Source organism: Thermobia domestica, chromosome 1 (genome assembly GCF_964235325.1).
Source record: "Thermobia domestica chromosome 1, izTheDome1.hap1.1, whole genome shotgun sequence".
NCBI lineage: Eukaryota > Metazoa > Arthropoda > Insecta > Zygentoma > Lepismatidae > Thermobia > Thermobia domestica.
Window position 1 is genome coordinate 47,889,274 of NC_137454.1, and position 8,694 is coordinate 47,897,967.

The window sequence follows — 8,694 nt, forward strand, 5'->3', positions numbered from 1 at the left end:
TTAAAAAAAAAAAAAAGGCCAGGGTCGAGAAGCCTCAGACAACTAACAGCAGAGATATATTATCTTGTAAACTATTTGCCCTTACCTTGTCAGCTTATTTGAATTTATTTTTAAGACCTTCAGGCAACTTTGGCCCACTCCGAATAGATGATGATGGGGAAATTAGTGGAATGAAGAAAGTGATAGGATACAAGACAACTTCGAGAAAACACACACACACACACTCCATGTTTGTCCACCACAAAGCTCACATGGCACTAACCGAGATCGAACCGACTACCACACACACCAGAGGTAAATGCTTCACGGTGTAGCTACCGTGACCAGAGATGGAGTGGATCAATGGGTCAAGTGGGTCAAGTTTTCTAAATGGATCAGTGGGTCGTGGGTCAACAGCATGCGACCCACCACCCACCATGACCCACTGTGACCCACCACCCACCGTGACCCACTGCGACCCACCACCCACCATGGCCCACTGCGACCCACCACCCACCATGACCCACTGCGACCCACCACCCACCGTGACCCACTGCGACCTACCGACTCAGTATGATCTACCGACCCTCTCTGCTCACTGCATTGTAGAGAGTATCTTCTGAAGACTGGTAAATTTGTCTCCGTTTTACTTTCAAGACCTTCATTTCCCTTTCTTTTCCACTTGTTTCTGTCTACTTCCCTAAGGTGAGTATATCTAACCAAGTGAAAAAAGAACTTCGGGCACTTTTGGATATTAATATTTTAATAGTAATAATAGCAATAGGACTTACACTACAACTTGGCTTTCAAGACCTGTGGGTTTTTAGAGCTAACTACTGGAAAAAATACATTTTTGAATCACTGTAATATATAAATTATTTATAAAAAAATTGAATGTAACTATGTGTGCCTGATCATCACGGTCAAATTGCAAAGTCAAATGAAATTACTTTTGGTATATAGTTAGGCCTTAAGCCAAATTAGGATGTTATATTGCTTTTATTATAATGCATAATATCCTAAGGAGGTAGTGAGGATCCGAATTTTTGCGAAACAAAATGAGTATCTCGCAAGCCGTTAAACTTACGGAGCTGAAATTAAGTGTATTAACTCTTTATTGAAAATAAACAGAATGTGTCCTAGCATTTTTTAAAATGCTCCTTTATGTGGGGAGGGGGGCGCACTTTCTATACATGGAAAATTGGTAGTGAATTGGTTTGTAAAAAGGATCGAAAACGATCGATGTTATTTCAGAAAAAAAATCAGAAACAAAAAATACAGTGCTTGGCTTCATATATAAATTGCTTTCTGCTATAATAATTGCTGAAGCTTATGTTTATTATATGGAGCGCTCACAGCACAGGATAATCAACCCATAAAGTTGTGAGAAAAATAGACATAAAATTTGTAGTGTAAGCTTAATTACACGGAAATTTGAAATTTGGATTGTACGCATAATTGTATGGAAAATTTACTTTCTTCCCTTTACGTTGGTCTACTTACTTTGATTTGGAACTTCGAAATTTCATCCTTTTTCCACTGAGAAGTATTGATAATTCAACAAGGAAATAATTATACTATGATAATTTAACTGAAACTCATCGTAATTTGGCACATGGCAAACAGCAGTGTGGTAATTGAAGTTGAAGAAGGAGGGAAATTCCCATTCACCTCTGAATACTTTCCAGAAACCTCGTTCCCTTTCGCTTTCTAGACGGGGGAACGAACTTGGTAATGGTATCAAACCTTCATGTGTAATTACAAAAAATAAATTTATAAACAAATAAGAAATCATCAGTTTAGCGGGCTTTAATTGATAATTTATTCACAAGATTCCCCACAAGCTCAAAGTAGACGAGCTAGTTATTTCTTGGCTGAAGGATGAACATCATTCCACTGCGGATGATTTACCGCCAGAAATTTACCAACAGGAAATAAATCCTATTTCAGATTTGTTTTAAGGTGGAAAATTACGAGTTACGGAAAATGTATACTTGTATTACTAATGGCTTATTTGTGTTATTCAACTTTGTACCTACTTTTTAGTAACTCTCTTCTTTGGTTTAGGTAAACTACGTTTCAATAAATATTCATAATAATTGTAATTATGCATATTTGCAACTTAAATTTAACGAATACTCTCTTAGCAAGAATAGCAACAATACTCTCTTAGTACAAGTATATTTTAGGCACACACTAATTTCCCCCCACCTCAAACTGTTTCCTCACTGACAAACACTTTACCTTTTTATATCGTAAAGGTCAGATCCACCGTTATTGTAACAGAGTGGTGCTTGAGCGATTGACTAGAAATTCAAACTCCGATTAGTGACAATGTCAGTCTTGTTTTATTACAAGTGTAAACTCTTTAGTCAGTTCAGAAGAGGCCGTGGATCGTGTTCAGACTTCATGACGATAGATTTTGGTGAATCAGACTAGATCAAAGTGGATAAGAGTGGTTAATGGTGGGTGGTGGGTCACGGTGGGTGGTGGGTCATATTGGGTCACCGTGGGTGGTGGGTCAGAGTGGGTCACCGTGGGTGATGGGTCATGGTGGGTCAGAGTGGGTCATGGTGGGTGGTGGGTCAGTGGGTCGTGGGTCACGGTTGGTGGTGGGTCAGTGCGTCGTGGGTCAAGTTTTCATTGACCCACGCCAACTCTGACCGTGACATTTCTTGTCTTGTTTGTTCTGGGTAATAACTTAGTTGTATCTTGATTAGCATGGTGCAGCCTGGTACATTTTACTTTCGTTCCCATGGTATGCTGCTATATTTTTTTACGAGACAAGACGAGACAAAACGAGACAAACGAGACGAGACGAGACGGGACGGGACAGAACCTCTCGAGACGAGACACGAGACGGGACGAGCACGTTTTTTCGAGACGAGACACGAGACGAGACATGCTTTGCACGAGACGAGACGAGACAGCCTGAAGTCTCGTCTCGTCTCGTCTCGTGGCAACACTACTCCCCCCAGCAGGGGACCCCGGGCCCACTTACAATGGTATCTGAATTTGAAAGTCAGCTAATGGAAGTGTCACGATTGATCTCAGCGACCGCGAGAAGTATGGATTAGACAGTAATATCGATAATTTTGGATTATTTTTATATGTCTGGGTATCCCCTCTGATAACCCCCGGCCCGCAACCCAATAGGGTGAATTTGGAAGTTAATGCGATCTGAGTTTCACCATTGATCTCACCGACTGCGCGAAAACTACGAATTCGACACTAATATCGGTCATTCCTACTTTCACATGTCCCGGCAAACGACCCCCCTGATACCCTCTGGTTCGAATTAAAAAAAAAAAACGCTTCGTCTTGGTCTGGGGCAATCTACCCGTGGCCAAAATTTGCTCTCGGTCCAGTCGTCGGGCCACCAATCTTTGCGTATTTACAAGCTATTTGCATTAATAAGCAAAATTTAAAAAATCAGTAGACGTAGGTGATGCTACTGTGAAAAAAGAGAAATAATATCTGTAGATCCCTTTAGTGCCTCGGATACTTGAATCTGAAATTATAATTTCGACGTCTTTCATCAGTTTTGAACGTATACAGTAAGAGACTAACAGAAAAGCCAACGTGCTGGTGATACTTTGAGGATGAACAGTACATTCCAGAATTCACTTCAAACTGTTCAACCATTTTTATGTGATGTAATCTCACACAGGACTAACTTGATTTTTAGATTTGAGATTTGAAGTGTCAACCTAACATAGTAACTTTGTAAAAAGAATATAACTTAACGTTGAATTTGTAACACTGTTAATTTGATGACATTACAAAGTATGTTAAACTATATGCTCCTGTCAATATTTGCACCGTCAAAATTTCAACATATTTTTTATATATTAGTTCAAAAGAGCTTTTCAAGATAAATGGTCCACTTTACATATAGAGCATTTCTAAACGGTTGAGGAGTGATTCCTGATACCAAGATAAGACAAAATGTAAGGATATAACTGAGTGTAGAAACGCTTCCTTTCGGCTCTATGACGAGCCGAAATTTTGTCACAAAAATTAATAGCAGCTAAAATTCGAGAAGAAAATGTCGGATCGAAGTCAAGTTAAAAGGAATGTTCATTATTTTTAATCATAGACTCCGTTCATGTACAATTGGATATAGTGTATATTTCGCTGTAAATGTAGTCTCCAAAGAAACAGTAGAATTTCTGAATATTAACATTGTAAGTTTTTCAGAAATGTTTATATTTACAACAAGATAAGAACATTGTACTGCATAAGAAGCAGGCGCGTACCTAGAAATTTTTGTTGGAAGGGGTCGAAGCTTTAAAAGATTCCAATATTACAAGCCACTACGTTTATGTTGTATTTAACAGGTATTATTCTGCATTCGAGAAGACGATAAGTAATTGTAAAATATTCCACCTATATTTTCAGAAACAAATGATAGAACTATATTGTTTTTATAAGAGAAAATGTACAGGTAAAATGTAAGATCAAATATTTATGCTATATCCATTATTTCCCTTTTTAAACAGGAATACTTTTATTCAGAAAGTGTAGAACTTTATGTTGCGTTTGTAAGTTTTGGGCTGGTCTGAATCTGGTGGACCCCCCTCGTGGGTACGCTCCCAGAGAGAGATGTCTTGCGTTAAATAAGTGTCTCCTATTTTTTTTTCCTACTGAATATGTCAACTCTTTTTACACTTTCTAATGTAAACAATTGGAGAAAATTTAACACTATTATTAGCATAAATGCACAATACAAAAATAGTGTTGTTCCTATTATAGGAGTTGGGAAACAACCTCAGCTAGGCAACACAAGTATGGACCAAGAACTAGCGCTTAAGAACAAGGGCGCCCATGTTGTGCTTTCCAAGGGGGAGGCAAGAAAAAGCGACATTTCAAATATAGTTTCAAATTTTGTTGTAACTAGTCTAAAAATTCTACTGAGTTTTCTATATTCCGAAGTACAATTTCCTCTAGAAGGGGGGCAAGCGCCCCCTTGCCCCCCCGACGGGCGCCCTTGCCTAAGAATACCAACTTTCTACACGTCCAGCAAACAGGCTGAGGTATACAGTGAATGACGAAGCAGTGCTTTCTTGAAGCAGATCATACGGTATCCCAATGTTGAGTGATTTTTCATAATGACTTCAAACTGGGACATTCCGTACAGCAAACTAAAAAAAAAAAAAAAAAAAAAAAAAAAAATGAGGCAAGGAACACATCCTTCATCATTGGTTTATCAAATTTCATTCCTGTGACACAGCATTGCAAACTATGGGTAGATCAATATCATGTCTGGATGAGCTGCTTAGGAACGCCGTGGAAGCAGACCTTCAGAAGAATGTTTATCCTATTGCAGAGGAGTTGGCATACGTCATACCACTGACATTCTATAGCTCTCCCTGTAATCAGTAAAATGAAAAAATAGCTCATGTACGGCACATGAATTGACATCGGTCAACCGGTCACATGTGGTTCGGATCCCATGTTAAGCTATAGGTCAACGTCTCACATAACCTGGTTGATCTAAAGAACGTCAAACTCTAATCGAAGTGCAGTTCTCTGAATGTAAGGACTAACCGTAAACATTTCATGTATTAGATTGTCACTTCAGGCAGAAAATGGATCTCCTATGACAATTGTAAATAGTTGGATTGTAATAAACCCATAGGATGATTTCCTAAACCATCTCTACACCTACAGAAGGTGTTGCTGCTGGTATGGTGATCTATGATAGAAATAATCCATCATGTCTTTCTCACACGAGATCATTTCAATACTGAACTCCATTAAATGAACCGCAAATATATCTGCAAGTTTCTAGGAATAATCAACAGGCATGGTATCTCCATGTCGGACGATAATTCTCAATCAAATATAGCGCAAAGGATGATGCAGGCTGTCTTGACTTGCAGTATGAAAATCTTCGTCCCCACTATATGACTCTGATATATCTCCCACTGAGTACAACGTCTTCCAACAGCTGGATCACTTCTTGGGAGGGAAGAATTTCGCTGATGATCGGTGGGTGCTGCGTGCGGTTGAGGAATTGTTTTGCCACGCAGATTCCGGACTTCCTGGGCTAATCCTTTGTTGAGCGACGACAAAAATGTACGGTTACAGAATACAACCATTTTGATTAAAAAGGTGTTGTAGTATTCATATTTTGGTCTTTGGAAATGACGCACCTGGGCGTGGACCAAGCAAGTAAATCTTGCTAACACAAATGGACTTAAAAAAAAAATGAGTGTCATTTTCTACATTCTAGAACTATAGTATATTTCTAAATTATGCATATTCTATATTGAAACGAAAATGTTGTATCTACCACTCTCGATTTTAAGGATGAAAAGGTAATGTTAAACCCCATTTTGGAATCTTTTGAATCCATAGTATCATTTTTCTTATTTTTCCACCTTACAGAATACAATATTAAAAATCACATTTCTGGTGTCAGTAGAGACATGATGTGTTCGAATATGATACTTAAAATCCATATACAAAAATGGTGCTGACTTTTTTTTTAAACCGTTTATGCTATAAGGTTTCATCCGTACGAAAAATAAACTTTATTTAGGAAAACATTTTTTATTATATACTATGCTCTAACATGGCTTTTGGGTTTTGGAAACGCATTTTGATGTATGTCCTCTACTGCTGAAAAACACTTACAAGCACCATGTATGATGTTTGTCATCCTTTTCTTGAGATGATTTGTTTTATGTTTTTATCTATACACCATGGACTTCAAAGGTCAAGTGGAATGCAACCTGGCAATCTGAGAGAATACTCCACAGGACCACACTAACCTATCGAAGCATCTGAAAATTGCTAATTCAAAGGGTAATTCGAAAAGCGCGCCGGTTTATTACAGTTTATTAGCCATGGAGCAGACATGAATCGTCTCATTTCGCGTAATGCTAACCAGCAATGGCCCCCGAGGTCATGCGACCTAACTCCTTGTGACTTTTTTCTTTGGAGTACTCTTAAATCATTGGTGTGTTAATAAACTCCGTTCCATCTGTGAATTAAAGAAGGAAATTCGATGAGTCGTCTGCGAAATCCAAGTGGAAACTTGTCACGCAGTCATAGCGAATTTCACGAACTGAGTCATAGACTGAAATAGTGTGACATCACATCTTTCTCGTTGCTATGGTATTCGCCACTTTATTTTCTAATTAACAAGTAGCCTAAATACGAGGTACCTAAAGAACCTATGTGCAAAACGAAAACAATGATGAAATATTTCGGAACTGCAAGCATAAGAGTGAAAGAGATACTTCTTTCTTTTTAAGTATATCTGATCAATGAAACTGAAAAAAAAAAAGATAGAATAGGTAACTAGAAAAGAAATATGTTAAATACTGTTACGCATGAGAAGCATTGTAACTAAAATCAGTGAGTTCACATATCTTGTGAAATTTTCCCTCTGATATCATATATTTTGAGAATTTCTACATTTTCAGGTTAAATTAAACCTCAAAATGAACTCATCTAGTTCATAATCAGATATTAACTTTAAATAATTCCGGAAAAATTTTCATTCAATAATATGAGTATGATATAGATCTACTATTGCATTACTATTGCATTACCTTTTCTTTCTTTTGTAATGTTCTATACTTAGAAATAATATTGTGCACTCCCATTACTTTTCTGTGTATGACTTTTCTTTTTTTTTTTAAAAAAAAAATCATATATCTTTACAGCTTTCTCTGTGCCGACAGTTTGTCAATCTACACGTAGGGTGTTTATATTGCGTATAATTGCTTCTAATGAGGACTACATGGTAATTGTGCTTACATTAACTATTCGACCTCTACCGTGTTACTTAAGGGATGTGGAACCTTTAGAAATAAGCTCCTTTGCTCCATTAGCTTTACGCGTTTGTATAGAAAAAAACATGGCGATCACCATGGTAACAGAAAGGAAATGACGACATCACTATTCCAGTCTATTGCATGCCAGCACAGTAGAGGAGGTCAGATGCCCGAGGTCATTCACCATACCTAAAATCGGAATGTCTAATAAACATGTTTATGAATTTTGTTAATGTGTTTTGAAAAATAAATTAAAGTCCATAATTTCAAGTAACAAAACTAGCGCCCTTTTTGAATAATTCTATAACTATTTACTTCTGTGAATTTCAAACTGTTTATTTTTTTTTTTTTTTCGTACGTGCGGAAATTCATGAGACATGCTGTATATAAATCCAATGTTGAAACAGAGAATAATATGTTCCTACAACGTCCTATTTCAATAGAGGAAGAAACGTGATGTTATCGAGTCTTGGGGGGGGGGGGGGGTTGAATGGACAGAAAAATATGTCAGATTCTATTAACATTTTCGTTTTCATATCTTTCGGACGAACATTTTATATATACATAGAATAATTTGAAAATGTAAAAAAAAAAAAAGAAATACCTGATTATTCATTTTCAGTTCTATGACTTTTATTTTTTAATTGAATTCCCATAGTAATTAATATTTGACACGTTCAAAAATTATATGAAAAGTAAGTGGAATTAATGCGTGTTGTTTACTCTTTGCATGTTGGAATATACACAAAGGAAGCCATAAACACCAACGCTAAGAAGTTAAGGAAAATAAAAAAAAAAAAAAAAGAGCAATTTATAGTTTAGAAATTAAACTCGTTCATTTCTGTTCTTTGTTGAAAAAAAAAACTTTATGTTCTCGATTTCCGTTTTCCACATTTATTCACAGTATTTCCGTAGGATTGGTCCG